Source organism: Mauremys reevesii, linkage group 12, assembly GCF_016161935.1.
Source record: "Mauremys reevesii isolate NIE-2019 linkage group 12, ASM1616193v1, whole genome shotgun sequence".
Classification (NCBI taxonomy): Eukaryota; Metazoa; Chordata; order Testudines; family Geoemydidae; genus Mauremys; species Mauremys reevesii.
In genome coordinates, this window is record NC_052634.1 from 28,075,113 (window position 1) to 28,092,021 (window position 16,909).

Sequence of the window (16,909 nt, forward strand, 5' to 3'; positions counted from 1 at the left end):
TTCGGTTCCTTCCCAAAGAACTTTCCCTCCATAGCAGTCCAGTTCCTTGCTGTTGCTTGGCCAACCACTGCATGCATGTGCTATACCGTATGCCCTGAGCTGATTCCCAGCTTTTGTGCTCAATACAGCCTTGCCCGTCCATGTCTCTGTGGCGCAATGGGTCAGCGCGTTCGGCTGTTAACCGAAAGGATGGTGGTTCGAGCCCACCCAGGGACGACGCTAAGCCCATGCTACTTCCTTGCTTCCCTGAGGCCTGTGGGGGGGGAGCCTCAAAGGTCCCATTTTGCTGCCTCAGTGCTTTCAGCCGGTGGTCCAAAGAGCAGGCTGGATGCCATTCAGAAACCCATCTGCCAGCAGCCATGCCGGAGGCTCAGGCTTAATCCTCAAAGCCGAGCACAAAAACTTTCAGCCGGGAACGTTTCGCTCCCTTCCCGCCTCCGCCCAAGCGGCAAGGGAGAAGCGAAGGAGACAGGCCGGCTCAAAGACGCCTCCCTCCCACTTCCCTGTACGCTGTGCAAAGCTCTTGGCCTGCCTCATGCCTCGTCAGGAAAGCGCGGCCATGCGGCCCAAGCCTGAGTCACGTCCGCGGCCTGGCCCGCCCCGCCCCGGCTGACGGCGCGCAGAGCCACGCGAGTCAATGGCAGGTCGAGTTGGGAGCCTGGGCTCTTTCCCGTGACAGCCACACACACAGCGCTGCCCAGCGCCCCGAGAGCCTCCCTCGTGTTCTCCCGCAGCAGCCGCCTGCCGGTGTGGGTGGGAAAAGGGGACCAGGAAGCACTGCAGCCTCATTCCAGGACAGGAGGCCCTCGCCACACCCAGGCCTGCCTCTTGCCTTCAGCCCAGGCAGCCAGAGGTGCCAGGGAGCTCCCTGGCAGGCCGCCGCTTTGCCTCAGCCATCTCTTGCCTCATGGCCTAGGCTCTTGGGGCTCTGCTGGTTACCGGCTCGCTTGAAGGCCCAGAGGGAAAAGAAACAAGCGCACGCGTAGCAGAGGATGGTTTCGATCCATCGACCTCTGGGTTATGGGCCCAGCACGCTCCCGCTGCGCCACTCTGCTGTTTCTTCACACTCTCCCCCCTGCCACCTAGCTGCCACTATCCGGATTAGTGCCTTACACGCCCTCGCTCTGGCAGGCAGATGCGCAGGCTGCTAGGCAGCTGCCCTGGTCACAGGATTTTACAGCTAGCTTCTACAGGGTAAAAAGGATCTAGTTGGGGTTTGGACCCCATTGGGAGCTGGGTAGCTGAGTGCCGGAGACGGGAGCACTTCTTAAACTGTTTTCAGTTACGCTTGTGGGGGACGAGGTTCAGCCTTGGATCCGTGTCTGCAGCAGGCAAGCACCTCTGGCTCAATCGCCCCCCGCCGTATTAGCAGACTAAAACGCGGCGCGAACGCACACGCCTTGCACAGAGGAGCCGGATCTCGAACAAAAGTCAGCATTTTATTAAGATGAGGTTCAAAGAAAAAAAGTGTAGTACAGAGTTTCGCGTAGAAGTTTCTGGTGCTCAGGAACAACGTACAGCTTACCCAAGGTACAAAGTTCGGTTTAAAATGGGGTGGCGTAAGGAATACATAATCTGCAATAGCCCTGACTGGGGGTAAAAGGTTAACGTACAGACACTGAGTTAGGAGGGTATGTTGTCCATATGAGGGCTACGTTCGGGTGTGGAGTATAACGAGCGGCTACGACGATGAGGATGGATTGACCCGCGTTAGGTGAGTTTTAACGTTCGGTGTTTGGGAATCTTTGCCACAATCTAGTTGAAGCAGGGTCAGTATGAAGTCTACCCTGCCATCTGTTGGTGATCTGTCGTCAAGGCCTTTTGGGGCTGATGTCATTTGCATGGTTACACCCACCCCGGATTGCATGATGGGAGTGCTTGTCCAAACGGTCATTTCAGCTGCTGCGGGTTCCCCAGTCTCTTTGTTATTGGGGCAGGAGTAATCCAGTGTATTTTCCTGTTGATTTTGGATCAAGGACAGAGTAACTGTACCTGGCATTTGAGGCCTGAGAGCGTCACCCTCGCCTGAAAAGTACTCACCATTTAGGGGTATGGGTTCCTAACGGCAGCACGTGGAGGGAGGTAGAAATGGATGTTTGTTGGCCTCTTGCAGGTGCTGCTGATGTCCTTTCTGCTGTCCCTGCTGTGGAAAGACAGAGGCAAAGGTGGTTTTGAATCTCTTCAAATTGTTGTGAGTGCTGCAGTTGCTCACCCTAAGCTTATGCCGTTAGATCTCTTTCACGGTGTATTTTAGCCCTGAAAGGTAAAAGGTGTGTTGTGAGGGAGTGAGGTAGCAAACGTTAGTTGCAGAGGTGGTGCATGTGCCACGGAAGCTGTGTGCCCCCGTCCAAGAGTCCAGGATTTGCATAAACCCACCCACTGACCTGTGACTAACAATCTCACTCTGCTAACTCTTCCAGCAAAACAGGCCAAAGAAAGTGTATGCGAGCGCTGTACCACAGCCCCGGTGCTCTTTTCGGTTCCTTCCCAAAGAACTTTCCCTCCATAGCAGTCCAGTTCCTTGCTGTTGCTTGGCCAACCACTGCATGCATGTGCTATACCGTATGCCCTGAGCTGATTCCCAGCTTTTGTGCTCAATACAGCCTTGCCCGTCCATGTCTCTGTGGCGCAATGGGTCAGCGCGTTCGGCTGTTAACCGAAAGGATGGTGGTTCGAACCCACCCAGGGACGACGCTAAGCCCATGCTACTTCCTTGCTTCCCTGAGGCCTGTGGGGGGGGAGCCTCAAAGGTCCCATTTTGCTGCCTCAGTGCTTTCAGCCGGTGGTCCAAAGAGCAGGCTGGATGCCATTCAGAAACCCATCTGCCAGCAGCCATGCCGGAGGCTCAGGCTTAATCCTCAAAGCCGAGCACAAAACTTTCAGCCGAACGTTTCGCTCCCTTCCCGCCTCCGCCCAAGCGGCAAGGGAGAAGCGAAGGAGACAGGCCGGCTCAAAGACGCCTCCCTCCCACTTCCCTGTACGCTGTGCAAAGCTCTTGGCCTGCCTCATGCCTCGTCAGGAAAGCGGCCATGCGGCCCAAGCCTGAGTCACGTCCGCGGCCTGGCCCGCCCGCCCGGCTGACGGGCGCGCAGAGCCACGCGAGTCAATGGCAGGTCGAGTTGGGAGCCTGGGCTCTTTCCCGTGACAGCCACACACACAGCGCTGCCCAGCGCCCGAGAGCCTCCTCGTGTTCTCCCGCAGCAGCCGCCTGCCGGTGTGGGTGGGAAAAGGGGACCAGGAAGCACTGCAGCCTCATTCCAGGACAGGAGGCCCTCGCCACACCCAGGCCTGCCTCTTGCCTTCAGCCCAGGCAGCCAGAGGTGCCAGGAGCTCCTGGCAGGCCGCCGCTTTGCCTCAGCCATCTCTTGCCTCATGGCCTAGGCTCTTGGGGCTCTGCTGGTTACCGGCTCGCTTGAAGGCCCAGAGGGAAAAGAAACAAGCCCACGCGTAGCAGAGGATGGTTTCGATCCATCGACCTCTGGGTTATGGGCCCAGCACGCTCCCGCTGCGCCACTCTGCTGTTTCTTCACACTCTCCCCCCTGCCACCTAGCTGCCACTATCCGGATTAGTGCCTTACACGCCCTCGCTCTGGCAGGCAGATGCGCAGGCTGCTAGGCAGCTGCCCTGGTCACAGGATTTTACAGCTAGCTTCTACAGGGTAAAAGGATCTAGTTGGGGTTTGGACCCCATTGGGAGCTGGGTAGCTGAGTGCCGGAGACGGGAGCACTTCTTAAACTGTTTTCAGTTACGCTTGTGGGGGACGAGGTTCAGCCTTGGATCCGTGTCTGCAGCAGGCAAGCACCTCTGGCTCAATCGCCCCCCGCCGTATTAGCAGACTAAAACGCGGCGCGAACGCACACGCCTTGCAAAGAGGAGCCGGGATCTCGAACAAAAGTCAGCATTTTATTAAGATGAGGTTCAAAGAAAAAAAAAGTGTACGGTACAGAGTTTCGGCGTAGAAGTTTCTGGTGCTCAGGGAACAACGTACAGCTTACCCAAGGGGTACAAAGTTCGGTTTAAAATGGGGTGGCGTAAGGAATACATAATCTGCAATAGCCCTGACTGGGGGTAAAAGGTTAACGTACAGACACTGAGTTAGGAGGGTATGTTGTCCATATGAGGGCTACGTTCGGGTGTGGAGTATAACGAGCGGCTACGACGATGAGGATGGATTGACCCGCGTTAGGTGAGTTTTAACGTTCGGTGTTTGGGAATCTTTGCCACAATCTAGTTGAAGCAGGGTCAGTATGAAGTCTACCCTGCCATCTGTTGGTGATCTGTCGTCAAGGCCTTTTGGGGCTGATGTCATTTGCATGGTTACACCCACCCCGGATTGCATGATGGGAGTGCTTGTCCAAACGGTCATTTCAGCTGCTGCGGGTTCCCATTCTCTTTGTTATTGGGGCAGGAGTAATCCAGTGTATTTTCCTGTTGATTTTGGATCAAGGACAGAGTAACTGTACCTGGCATTTGAGGCCTGAGAGCGTCACCCTCGCCTGAAAAGTACTCACCATTTAGGGGTATGGGTTCCTAACGGCAGCACGTGGAGGGAGGTAGAAATGGATGTTTGTTGGCCTCTTGCAGGTGCTGCTGATGTCCTTTCTGCTGTCCCTGCTGTGGAAAGACAGAGGCAGAGGTGGTTTTGAATCTCTTCAAATTGTTGTGAGTGCTGCAGTTGCTCACCCTAAGCTTATGCCGTTAGATCTCTTTCACGGTGTATTTTAGCCCTGAAAGGTAAAGGTGTGTTGTGAGGGAGTGAGGTAGCAAACGTTAGTTGCAGAGGTGGTGCATGTGCCACGGAAGCTGTGTGCCCCCGTCCAAGAGTCCAGGATTTGCATAAACCCACCCACTGACCTGTGACTAACAATCTCACTCTGCTAACTCTTCCAGCAAAACAGGCCAAAGAAAGTGTATGCGAGCGCTGTACCACAGCCCCGGTGCTCTTTTCGGTTCCTTCCCAACGAACTTGCCTCCATAGCAGTCCAGTTCCTTGCTGTTGCTTGGCCAACCACTGCATGCATGTGCTATACCGTAGGCCCTGAGCTGATTCCCAGCTTTTGTGCTCAATACAGCCTTGCCCGTCCATGTCTCTGTGGCGCAATGGGTCAGCGCTCGGCTGTTAACCGAAAGGATGGTGGTTCGAACCCACCCAGGGACGACGCTAAGCCCATGCTACTTCCTTGCTTCCCTGAGGCCTGTGGGGGGGGAGCCTCAAAGGTCCCATTTTGCTGCCTCAGTGCTTTCAGCCGGTGGTCCAAAGAGCAGGCTGGATGCCATTCAGAAACCCATCTGCCAGCAGCCATGCCGGAGGCTCAGGCTTAATCCTCAAAGCCGAGCACAAAACTTTCAGCCGGAACGTTTCGCTCCTTCCCGCCTCCGCCCAAGCGGCAAGGGAGAAGCGAAGGAGACAGGCCGGCTCAAAGACGCCTCCCTCCCACTTCCCTGTACGCTGTGCAAAGCTCTTGGCCTGCCTCATGCCTCGTCAGGAAAGCGCGGCCATGCGGCCCAAGCCTGAGTCACGTCCGCGGCCTGGCCCGCCCGCCCGCTGACGGGCGCGCAGAGCCACGCGAGTCAATGGCAGGTCGAGTTGGGAGCCTGGGCTCTTTCCCGTGACAGCCACACACACAGCGCTGCCCAGCGCCCCGAGAGCCTCCCTCGTGTTCTCCCGCAGCAGCCGCCTGCCGGTGTGGGTGGGAAAAGGGGACCAGGAAGCACTGCAGCCTCATTCCAGGACAGGAGGCCCTCGCCACACCCAGGCCTGCCTCTTGCCTTCAGCCCAGGCAGCCAGAGGTGCCAGGGAGCTCCCTGGCAGGCCGCCGCTTTGCCTCAGCCATCTCTTGCCTCATGGCCTAGGCTCTTGGGGCTCTGCTGGTTACCGGCTCGCTTGAAGGCCCAGAGGGAAAAGAAACAAGCGCCACGTAGCAGAGGATGGTTTCGATCCATCGACCTCTGGGTTATGGGCCCAGCACGCCCCGCTGCGCCACTCTGCTGTTTCTTCACACTCTCCCCCCTGCCACCTAGCTGCCACTATCCGGATTAGTGCCTTACACGCCCTCGCTCTGGCAGGCAGATGCGCAGGCTGCTAGGCAGCTGCCCTGGTCACAGGATTTTACAGCTAGCTTCTACAGGGTAAAAAGGATCTAGTTGGGGTTTGGACCCCATTGGGAGCTGGGTAGCTGAGTGCCGGAGACGGGAGCACTTCTTAAACTGTTTTCAGTTACGCTTGTGGGGGACGAGGTTCAGCCTTGGATCCGTGTCTGCAGCAGGCAAGCACCTCTGGCTCAATCGCCCCCCGCCGTATTAGCAGACTAAAACGCGGCGCGAACGCACACGCCTTGCAAAGAGGAGCCGGGATCTCGAACAAAAGTCAGCATTTTATTAAGATGAGGTTCAAAGAAAAAAAAAGTGTACGGTACAGCGTTTCGGCGTAGAAGTTTCTGGTGCTCAGGAACAACGTACAGCTTACCCAAGGTACAAAGTTCGGTTTAAAATGGGGTGGCGTAAGGAATACATAATCTGCAATAGCCCTGACTGGGGTAAAAGGTTAACGTACAGACACTGAGTTAGGAGGGTATGTTGTCCATATGAGGGCTACGTCGGGTGTGGAGTATAACGAGCGGCTACGACGATGAGGATGGATTGACCCGCGTTAGGTGAGTTTTAACGTTCGGTGTTTGGGAATCTTTGCCACAATCTAGTTGAAGCAGGGTCAGTATGAAGTCTACCCTGCCATCTGTTGGTGATCTGTCGTCAAGGCCTTTTGGGGCTGATGTCATTTGCATGGTTACACCCACCCCGGATTGCATGATGGGAGTGCTTGTCCAAACGGTCATTTCAGCTGCTGCGGGTTCCCCAGTCTCTTTGTTATTGGGGCAGGAGTAATCCAGTGTATTTTCCTGTTGATTTTGGATCAAGGACAGAGTAACTGTACCTGGCATTTGAGGCCTGAGAGCGTCACCCTCGCCTGAAAAGTACTCACCATTTAGGGGTATGGGTTCCTAACGGCAGCACGTGGAGGGAGGTAGAAATGGATGTTTGTTGGCCTCTTGCAGGTGCTGCTGATGTCCTTTCTGCTGTCCCTGCTGTGGAAAGACAGAGGCAGAGGTGGTTTTGAATCTCTTCAAATTGTTGTGAGTGCTGCAGTTGATCACCTAAGCTTATGCCGTTAGATCTCTTTCACGGTGTATTTTAGCCCTGAAAGGTAAAAGGTGTGTTGTGAGGGAGTGAGGTAGCAAACGTTAGTTGCAGAGGTGGTGCATGTGCCACGGAAGCTTGTGTGCCCTGTCCAAGAGTCCAGGATTTGCATAAACCCACCCACTGACCTGTGACTAACAATCTCACTCTGCTAACTCTTCCAGCAAAACAGGCCAAAGAAAGTGTATGCGAGCGCTGTACCACAGCCCGGTGCTCTTTCGGTTCCTTCCCAAAGAACTTTCCCTCCATAGCAGTCCAGTTCCTTGCTGTTGCTTGGCCAACCACTGCATGCATGTGCTATACCGTATGCCCTGAGCTGATTCCCAGCTTTTGTGCTCAATACAGCCTTGCCCGTCCATGTCTCTGTGGCGCAATGGGTCAGCGTTCGGCTGTTAACTGAAAGGATGGTGGTTCGAGCCCACCCAGGGACGACGCTAAGCCCATGCTACTTCCTTGCTTCCCTGAGGCCTGTGGGGGGGGAGCCTCAAAGGTCCCATTTTGCTGCCTCAGTGCTTTCAGCCGGTGGTCCAAAGAGCAGGCTGGATGCCATTCAGAAACCCATCTGCCAGCAGCCATGCCGGAGGCTCAGGCTTAATCCTCAAAGCCGAGCACAAAAACTTTCAGCCGGGAACGTTTCGCTCCCTTCCCGCCTCCGCCCAAGCGGCAAGGGAGAAGCGAAGGAGACAGGCCGGCTCAAAGACGCCTCCCTCCCACTTCCCTGTACGCTGTGCAAAGCTCTTGGCCTGCCTCATGCCTCGTCAGGAAAGCGCGGCCATGCGGCCCAAGCCTGAGTCACGTCCGCGGCCTGGCCCGCCCCGCCCCGGCTGACGGCGCGCAGAGCCACGCGAGTCAATGGCAGGTCGAGTTGGGAGCCTGGGCTCTTTCCCGTGACAGCCACACACACAGCGCTGCCCAGCGCCCCGAGAGCCTCCCTCGTGTTCTCCCGCAGCAGCCGCCTGCCGGTGTGGGTGGGAAAAGGGGACCAGGAAGCACTGCAGCCTCATTCCAGGACAGGAGGCCCTCGCCACACCCAGGCCTGCCTCTTGCCTTCAGCCCAGGCAGCCAGAGGTGCCAGGGAGCTCCCTGGCAGGCCGCCGCTTTGCCTCAGCCATCTCTTGCCTCATGGCCTAGGCTCTTGGGGCTCTGCTGGTCACCGGCTCGCTTGAAGGCCCAGAGGGAAAAGAAACAAGCGCACGCGTAGCAGAGGATGGTTTCGATCCATCGACCTCTGGGTTATGGGCCCAGCACGCTCCCGCTGCGCCACTCTGCTGTTTCTTCACACTCTCCCCCCTGCCACCTAGCTGCCACTATCCGGATTAGTGCCTTACGCCCTCGCTCTGGCAGGCAGATGCGCAGGCCAGGCAGCTGCCCTGGTCACAGGATTTTACAGCTAGCTTCTACAGGGTAAAAAGGATCTAGTTGGGGTTTGGACCCCATTGGGAGCTGGGTAGCTGAGTGCCGGAGACGGGAGCACTTCTTAAACTGTTTTCAGTTACGCTTGTGGGGGACGAGGTTCAGCCTTGGATCCGTGTCTGCAGCAGGCAAGCACCTCTGGCTCAATCGCCCCCCGCCGTATTAGCAGACTAAAACGCGGCGCGAACGCACACGCCTTGCAAAGAGGAGCCGGGATCTCGAACAAAAGTCAGCATTTTATTAAGATGAGGTTCAAAGAAAAAAAAAGTATACGGTACAGAGTTTCGTAGAAGTTTCTGGTGCTCAGGGAACAACGTACAGCTTACCCAAGGGTACAAAGTTCGGTTTAAAATGGGGTGGCGTAAGGAATACATAATCTGCAATAGCCCTGACTGGGGGTAAAAGGTTAACGTACAGACACTGAGTTAGGAGGGTATGTTGTCCATATGAGGGCTACGTTCGGGTGTGGAGTATAACGAGCGCTACGACGATGAGGATGGATTGACCCGCGTTAGGTGAGTTTTAACGTTCGGTGTTTGGGAATCTTTGCCACAATCTAGTTGAAGCAGGGTCAGTATGAAGTCTACCCTGCCATCTGTTGGTGATCTGTCGTCAAGGCCTTTTGGGGCTGATGTCATTTGCATGGTTACACCCACCCGGATTGCATGATGGGAGTGCTTGTCCAAACGGTCATTTCAGCTGCTGCGGTTCCCCAGTCTCTGTGTTATTGGGGCAGGAGTAATCCAGTGTATTTTCCTGTTGATTTTGGATCAAGGACAGAGTAACTGTACCTGGCATTTGAGGCCTGAGAGCGTCACCCTCGCCTGAAAAGTACTCACCATTTAGGGGTATGGGTTCCTAACGGCAGCAGGTGGAGGGAGGTAGAAATGGATGTTTGTTGGCCTCTTGCAGGTGCTGCTGATGTCCTTTCTGCTGTCCCTGCTGTGGAAAGACAGAGGCAGAGGTGGTTTTGAATCTCTTCAAATTGTTGTGAGTGCTGCAGTTGATCACCCTAAGCTTATGCCGTTAGATCTCTTTCACGGTGTATTTTAGCCCTGAAAGGTAAAAGGTGTGTTGTGAGGGAGTGAGGTAGCAAACGTTAGTTGCAGAGGTGGTGCATGTGCCACGGAAGTTGTGTGCCCCCGTCCAAGAGTCCAGGATTTGCATAAACCCACCCACTGACCTGTGACTAACAATCTCACTCTGCTAACTTTTCCAGCAAAACAGGCCAAAGAAAGTGTATGCGAGCGCTGTACCACAGCCCCGGTGCTCTTTTCGGTTCCTTCCCAAAGAACTTTCCCTCCATAGCAGTCCAGTTCCTTGCTGTTGCTTGGCCAACCACTGCATGCATGTGCTATACCGTATGCCCTGAGCTGATTCCCAGCTTTTGTGCTCAATACAGCCTTGCCCGTCCATGTCTCTGTGGCGCAATGGGTCAGCGCGTTCGGCTGTTAACTGAAAGGATGGTGGTTCGAGCCCACCCAGGGACGACGCTAAGCCCATGCTACTTCCTTGCTTCCCTGAGGCCTGTGGGGGGGGAGCCTCAAAGGTCCCATTTTGCTGCCTCAGTGCTTTCAGCCGGTGGTCCAAAGAGCAGGCTGGATGCCATTCAGAAACCCATCTGCCAGCAGCCATGCCGAGGCTCAGGCTTAATCCTCAAAGCCGAGCACAAAAACTTTCAGCCGGAACGTTTCGCTCCTTCCCGCCTCCGCCTAAGCGGCAAGGGAGAAGCGAAGGAGACAGGCCGGCTCAAAGACGCCTCCTCCCACTTCCCTGTACGCTGTGCAAAGCTCTTGGCCTGCCTCATGCCTCGTCAGGAAAGCGGCCATGCGGCCCAAGCCTGAGTCACGTCCGCGGCCTGGCCCGCCCGCCCGGCTGACGGCGCGCAGAGCCACGCGAGTCAATGGCAGGTCGAGTTGGGAGCCTGGGCTCTTTCCGTGACAGCCACACACACAGCGCTGCCCAGCGCCCGAGCCTCCTCGTGTTCTCCCGCAGCAGCCTGCCGGTGTGGGTGGGAAAAGGGGACCAGGAAGCACTGCAGCCTCATTCCAGGACAGGAGGCCCTCGCCACACCCAGGCCTGCCTCTTGCCTTCAGCCCAGGCAGCCAGAGGTGCCAGGAGCTCCCTGGCAGGCCGCCGCTTTGCCTCAGCCATCTCTTGCCTCATGGCCTAGGCTCTTGGGGCTCTGCTGGTCACCGGCTCGCTTGAAGGCCCAGAGGAAAAGAAACAAGCGCACGCGTAGCAGAGGATGGTTTCGATCCATCGACCTCTGGGTTATGGGCCCAGCACGCTCCGCTGCGCCACTCTGCTGTTTCTTCACACTCTCCCCCCTGCCACCTAGCTGCCACTATCCGGATTAGTGCCTTACACGCCCTCGCTCTGGCAGGCAGATGCGCAGGCTGCTAGGCAGCTGCCCTGGTCACAGGATTTTACAGCTAGCTTCTACAGGGTAAAGGATCTAGTTGGGGTTTGGACCCCATTGGGAGCTGGGTAGCTGAGTGCCGGAGACGGGAGCACTTCTTAAACTGTTTTCAGTTACGCTTGTGGGGGACGAGGTTCAGCCTTGGATCCGTGTCTGCAGCAGGCAAGCACCTCTGGCTCAATCGCCCCCCGCCGTATTAGCAGACTAAAACGCGGCGCGAACGCACACGCCTTGCAAAGAGGAGCCGGGATCTCGAACAAAAGTCAGCATTTTATTAAGATGAGGTTCAAAGAAAAAAAGTGTACGGTACAGAGTTTGGCGTAGAAGTTTCTGGTGCTCAGGGAACAACGTACAGCTTACCCAAGGGTACAAAGTTCGGTTTAAAATGGGGTGGCGTAAGGAATACATAATCTGCAATAGCCCTGACTGGGGGTAAAAGGTTAACGTACAGACACTGAGTTAGGAGGGTATGTTGTCCATATGAGGGCTACGTTCGGGTGTGGAGTATAACGAGCGGCTACGACGATGAGGATGGATTGACCCGCGTTAGGTGAGTTTTAACGTTCGGTGTTTGGGAATCTTTGCCACAATCTAGTTGAAGCAGGGTCAGTATGAAGTCTACCCTGCCATCTGTTGGTGATCTGTCGTCAAGGCCTTTTGGGGCTGATGTCATTTGCATGGTTACACCCACCCCGGATTGCATGATGGGAGTGCTTGTCCAAACGGTCATTTCAGCTGCTGCGGGTTCCCCAGTCTCTTTGTTATTGGGGCAGGAGTAATCCAGTGTATTTTCCTGTTGATTTTGGATCAAGGACAGAGTAACTGTACCTGGCATTTGAGGCCTGAGAGCGTCACCCTCGCCTGAAAATACTCACCATTTAGGGGTATGGGTTCCTAACGGCAGCAGGTGGAGGGAGGTAGAAATGGATGTTTGTTGGCCTCTTGCAGGTGCTGCTGATGTCCTTTCTGCTGTCCCTGCTGTGGAAAGACAGAGGCAGAGGTGGTTTTGAATCTCTTCAAATTGTTGTGAGTGCTGCAGTTGCTCACCCTAAGCTTATGCCGTTAGATCTCTTTCACGGTGTATTTTAGCCCTGAAAGGTAAAAGGTGTGTTGTGAGGGAGTGAGGTAGCAAACGTTAGTTGCAGAGGTGGTGCATGTGCCACGGAAGTTGTGTGCCCCCGTCCAAGAGTCCAGGATTTGCATAAACCCACCCACTGACCTGTGACTAACAATCTCACTCTGCTAACTTTTCCAGCAAAACAGGCCAAAGAAAGTGTATGCGAGCGCTGTACCACAGCCCCGGTGCTCTTTTCGGTTCCTTCCCAAAGAACTTTCCCTCCATAGCAGTCCAGTTCCTTGCTGTTGCTTGGCCAACCACTGCATGCATGTGCTATACCGTATGCCCTGAGCTGATTCCCAGCTTTTGTGCTCAATACAGCCTTGCCCGTCCATGTCTCTGTGGCGCAATGGGTCAGCGCGTTCGGCTGTTAACCGAAAGGATGGTGGTTCGAGCCCACCCAGGGACGACGCTAAGCCCATGCTACTTCCTTGCTTCCCTGAGGCCTGTGGGGGGGGAGCCTCAAAGGTCCCATTTTGCTGCCTCAGTGCTTTCAGCCGGTGGTCCAAAGAGCAGGCTGGATGCCATTCAGAAACCCATCTGCCAGCAGCCATGCCGGAGGCTCAGGCTTAATCCTCAAAGCCGAGCACAAAACTTTCAGCCGGGAACGTTCGCTCCCTTCCCGCCTCCGCCCAAGCGGCAAGGGAGAAGCGAAGGAGACAGGCCGGCTCAAAGACGCCTCCCTCCCACTTCCCTGTACGCTGTGCAAAGCTCTTGGCCTGCCTCATGCCTCGTCAGGAAAGCGCGGCCATGCGGCCCAAGCCTGAGTCACGTCCGCGGCCTGGCCCGCCCCGCCCCGGCTGACGGCGCGCAGAGCCACGCGAGTCAATGGCAGGTCGAGTTGGGAGCCTGGGCTCTTTCCGTGACAGCCACACACAGCGCTGCCCAGCGCCCAGAGCCTCCCTCGTGTTCTCCCGCAGCAGCCGCCTGCCGGTGTGGGTGGGAAAAGGGGACCAGGAAGCACTGCAGCCTCATTCCAGGACAGGAGGCCCTCGCCACACCCAGGCCTGCCTCTTGCCTTCAGCCCAGGCAGCCAGAGGTGCCAGGGAGCTCCCTGGCAGGCCGCCACTTTGCCTCAGCCATCTCTTGCCTCATGGCCTAGGCTCTTGGGGCTCTGCTGGTCACCGGCTCGCTTGAAGGCCCAGAGGGAAAAGAAACAAGCGCACGCGTAGCAGAGGATGGTTTCGATCCATCGACCTCTGGGTTATGGGCCCAGCACGCCCGCTGCTCCACTCTGCTACTTCTTCACACTCTCCCCCTGCCACCTAGCTGCCACTATCCGGATTAGTGCCTTACGCGCTCTCGCTCTGGCAGGCAGATGCGCAGGCTGCTAGGCAGCTGCCCTGGTCACAGGATTTTACAGCTTCTACAGGGTAAAAGGATCTAGTTGGGGTTTGGACCCCATTGGGAGCTGGGTAGCTGAGTGCCGGAGACGGGAGCACTTCTTAAACTGTTTTCAGTTACGCTTGTGGGGACGAGGTTCAGCCTTGGATCCGTGTCTGCAGCAGGCAAGCACCTCTGGCTCAATCGCCCCGCCGTATTAGCAGACTAAAACGCGCGAACGCACACGCCTTGCAAAGAGGAGCCGGGATCTCGAACAAAAGTCAGCATTTTATTAAGATGAGGTTCAAAGAAAAAAAGTGTACGGTACAGAGTTTCGCGTAGAAGTTTCTGGTGCTCAGGGAACAACGTACAGCTTACCCAAGGGTACAAAGTTCGGTTTAAAATGGGGTGGCGTAAGGAATACATAATCTGCAATAGCCCTGACTGGGGTAAAAGGTTAACGTACAGACACTGAGTTAGGAGGGTATGTTGTCCATATGAGGGCTACGTTCGGGTGTGGAGTATAACGGCGGCTACGGCGATGAGGATGGATTGACCAGCGTTAGATGAGTTTTAACGTTCGGTGTTTGGGAATCTTTGCCACAATCTAGTTGAAGCAGGGTCAGTATGAAGTCTACCCTGCCATCTGTTGGTGATCTGTCGTCATGGCCTTTTGGGGCTGATGTCATTTGCATGGTTACACCCACCCGGATTGCATGATGGGAGTGCTCGTCCAAACGGTCATTTCAGCTGCTGCGGGTTCCCCAGTCTCTTTGTTATTGGGGCAGGAGTAATCCAGTGTATTTTCCTGTTGATTTTGGATCAAGGACAGAGTAACTGTACCTGGCATTTGAGGCCTGAGAGCGTCACCCTCACCTGAAAAGTACTCACCATTTAGGGGTATGGGTTCCTAACGGCAGCACGTGGAGGGAGGTAGAAATGGATGTTTGTTGGCCTCTTGCAGGTGCTGCTGATGTCCTTTCTGCTGTCCCTGCTGTGGAAAGACAGAGGCAGAGGTGGTTTTGAATCTCTTCAAATTGTTGTGAGTGCTGCAGTTGCTCACCCTAAGCTTATGCCGTTAGATCTCTTTCACGGTGTATTTTAGCCCTGAAAGGTAAAAGGTGTGTTGTGAGGGAGTGAGGTAGCAAACGTTAGTTGCAGAGGTGGTGCATGTCCACGGAAGTTGTGTGCCCCCGTCTAAGAGTCCAGGATTTGCATAAACCCACCCACTGACCTGTGACTAACAATCTCACTCTGCTAACTTTTCCAGCAAAACAGGCCAAAGAAAGTGTTTGCGAGCGCTGTACCACAGCCCCGGTGCTCTTTTCGGTTCCTTCCCAAAGAACTTTCCCTCCATAGCAGTCCAGTTCCTTGCTGTTGCTTGGCCAACCACTGCATGCATGTGCTATACCGTATGCCCTGAGCTGATTCCCAGCTTTTGTGCTCAATACAGCCTTGCCCGTCCATGTCTCTGTGGCGCAATGGGTCAGCGTTCGGCTGTTAACCGAAAGGATGGTGGTTCGAGCCCACCCAGGGACGACGCTAAGCCCATGCTACTTCCTTGCTTCCTGAGGCCTGTGGGGGGGGAGCCTCAAAGGTCCCATTTTGCTGCCTCAGTGCTTTCAGCCGGTGGTCCAAAGAGCAGGCTGGATGCCATTCAGAAACCCATCTGCCAGCAGCCATGCCGGAGGCTCAGGCTTAATCCTCAAAGCCGAGCACAAAACTTTCAGCCGGGAACGTTTCGCTCCTTCCCGCCTCCGCCCAAGCGGCAAGGGAGAAGCGGAGACAGGCCGGCTCAAAGACGCCTCCCTCCCACTTCCCTGTACGCTGTGCAAGCTCTTGGCCTGCCTCATGCCTCGTCAGGAAAGCGCGCCATGCGGCCCAAGCCTGAGTCACGTCCGCGGCCTGGCCCGCCCGCCCGGCTGACGGCGCGCAGAGCCACGCGAGTCAATGGCAGGTCGAGTTGGGAGCCTGGGCTCTTTCCGTGACAGCCACACACACAGCGCTGCCCAGCGCCCCGAGAGCCTCCCTCGTGTTCTCCCGCAGCAGCCGCCTGCCGGTGTGGGTGGGAAAAGGGGACCAGGAAGCACTGCAGCCTCATTCCAGGACAGGAGGCCCTCGCCACACCCAGGCCTGCCTCTTGCCTTCAGCCCAGGCAGCCAGAGGTGCCAGGGAGCTCCTGGCAGGCCGCCACTTTGCCTCAGCCATCTCGTGCCTCATGGCCTAGGCTCTTGGGGCTCTGCTGGTCACCGGCTCGCTTGAAGGCCCAGAGGGAAAAGAAACAAGCGCACGCGTAGCAGAGGATGGTTTCGATCCATCGACCTCTGGGTTATGGGCCCAGCACGCTCCTGCTGCGCCACTCTGCTGTTTCTTCACACTCTCCCCCCTGCCACCTAGCTGCCACTATCCGGATTAGTGCCTTACACGCCCTCGCTCTGGCAGGCAGATGCGCAGGCTGCTAGGCAGCTGCCCTGGTCACAGGATTTTACAGCTAGCTTCTACAGGGTAAAAAGGATCTAGTTGGGGTTTGGACCCCATTGGGAGCTGGGTAGCTGAGTGCCGGAGACGGGAGCACTTCTTAAACTGTTTTCAGTTACGCTTGTGGGGGACGAGGTTCAGCCTTGGATCCGTGTCTGCAGCAGGCAAGCACCTCTGGCTCAATCGCCCCCCGCCGTATTAGCAGACTAAAACGCGGCGCGAACGCACACGCCTTGCAAAGAGGAGCCGGGATCTCGAACAAAAGTCAGCATTTTATTAAGATGAGGTTCAAAGAAAAAAAAAGTGTACGGTACAGAGTTTCGGCGTAGAAGTTTCTGGTGCTCAGGGAACAACGTACAGCTTACCCAAGGGGTACAAAGTTCGGTTTAAAATGGGGTGGCGTAAGGAATACATAATCTGCAATAGCCCTGACTGGGGGTAAAAGGTTAACGTACAGACACTGAGTTAGGAGGGTATGTTGTCCATATGAGGGCTACGTTCGGGTGTGGAGTATAACGAGCTTACGACGATGAGGATGGATTGACCCGCGTTAGATGAGTTTTAACGTTCGGTGTTTGGGAATCTTTGCCACAATCTAGTTGAAGCAGGGTCAGTATGAAGTCTACCCTGCCATCTGTTGGTGATCTGTCGTCAAGGCCTTTTGGGGCTGATGTCATTTGCATGGTTACACCCACCCCGGATTGCATGATGGGAGTGCTTGTCCAAACGGTCATTTCAGCTGCTGCGGGTTCCCCAGTCTCTTTGTTATTGGGGCAGGAGTAATCCAGTGTATTTTCCTGTTGATTTTGGATCAAGGACAGAGTAACTGTACCTGGCATTTGAGGCCTGAGAGCGTCACCCTCACCTGAAAAGTACTCACCATTTAGGGGTATGGGTTCCTAACGGCAGCACGTGGAGGGAGGTAGAAATGGATGTTTGTTGGCCTCTTGCAGGTGCTGCT

At 55.7% G+C, this 16,909-nt stretch overlaps 7 non-coding genes across 7 annotated transcripts; 4 read left to right on the top strand and 3 right to left on the bottom strand.

Annotated features, from left to right (window-relative positions):
• Positions 1-142: 142 nt before the first annotated feature.
• On the top strand, positions 143-216 carry TRNAN-GUU. Its single transcript has one exon. It is a non-coding gene; the product is annotated as a tRNA-Asn (tRNA).
• A 767-nt stretch (positions 217-983) lies between these two features.
• Positions 984-1,055, bottom strand: TRNAM-CAU. The gene has a single exon. It is a non-coding gene; the product is annotated as a tRNA-Met (tRNA).
• A 1,562-nt stretch (positions 1,056-2,617) lies between these two features.
• On the top strand, positions 2,618-2,691 carry TRNAN-GUU. Its single transcript has one exon. It is a non-coding gene; the product is annotated as a tRNA-Asn (tRNA).
• Positions 2,692-3,448: 757 nt separating this feature from the next.
• On the bottom strand, positions 3,449-3,520 carry TRNAM-CAU. The gene has a single exon. It is a non-coding gene; the product is annotated as a tRNA-Met (tRNA).
• Positions 3,521-8,393: 4,873 nt separating this feature from the next.
• Positions 8,394-8,465, bottom strand: TRNAM-CAU. Its single transcript has one exon. It is a non-coding gene; the product is annotated as a tRNA-Met (tRNA).
• Positions 8,466-10,024: 1,559 nt separating this feature from the next.
• Positions 10,025-10,098, top strand: TRNAN-GUU. The gene has a single exon. It is a non-coding gene; the product is annotated as a tRNA-Asn (tRNA).
• Positions 10,099-12,482: 2,384 nt separating this feature from the next.
• Positions 12,483-12,556, top strand: TRNAN-GUU. The gene has a single exon. It is a non-coding gene; the product is annotated as a tRNA-Asn (tRNA).
• Positions 12,557-16,909: the final 4,353 nt, after the last annotated feature.